Raw genomic sequence first — 825 nt, forward strand, 5'->3', positions numbered from 1 at the left:
AGGGGCGGCCGACAGCGGCGGTGCTCGGCAGGGACGCAGCCCGAGGGGAGGCGGAAGATGAACTAGTAAACTGTCCATGAAGAGGACGTCGGATAAAGTTGTGTCATTTAGTTCTAAGTGGGCCCCGCGCAGAGAAGATTCCGCACGGGGGATGAAAAGTTGGACGAAATCGAATCGGGGACGGCGAACGACTCCATTTGATCAGGCCTCGGCCGTCACAAGGGCCGGGCTTGCACCGAACGCTCGGTCGGCCGTCACTGAATCGAGATGAGGCGAGGCGAAGAGGGGGGCGGGGCGGGTGGCGCGGAGCGGGGCGCAGACTGACAGAGGCTGGCAGCGTCGGACCGCGTCAAAGCCGAGAGGCCGTCCATCTGTCGGCCAAAGCCAAACACATGCAGGCCGAGCCAGCCTCCCTCCCGCCCCCGTCCACTCCGCCACACCACACGCGCACCGACAACACAAGGCGATTGGTTGTCACTCCGCACTACAACACAAATAATGCTAGAAAAATATCGCCAATCCCGGCCTTGTTGTGTATCATGTCATTTCGCGGGTCATCGTTTTGTGATCGACGTCCATCCGTTCACGTCGAGCGTGGACGGACCGCCTCCTACTTCCCTTCCCCCGCCCCCCATCTCGCGACTCCTGCCAAGTGTAAGAGGGCCTTGCTCGCCCTCCTCCCCCACCCCAACTTCTCGGTCCAACGTCCCTTCAGGATCCACCGCGTTCAGAAAAAGAACCACTCACAACCACGCTCACGCACGACTCCGCACACTGCTCGCGCGCAATATTACCTGATCATGGTCGACAGAGTCAGGCTGGGTC

Source organism: Frankliniella occidentalis, unplaced genomic scaffold (genome assembly GCF_000697945.3).
Source record: "Frankliniella occidentalis isolate FOCC.00 unplaced genomic scaffold, Focc_3.1 Scaffold613, whole genome shotgun sequence".
Taxonomy (NCBI): Eukaryota; Metazoa; Arthropoda; class Insecta; order Thysanoptera; family Thripidae; genus Frankliniella; species Frankliniella occidentalis.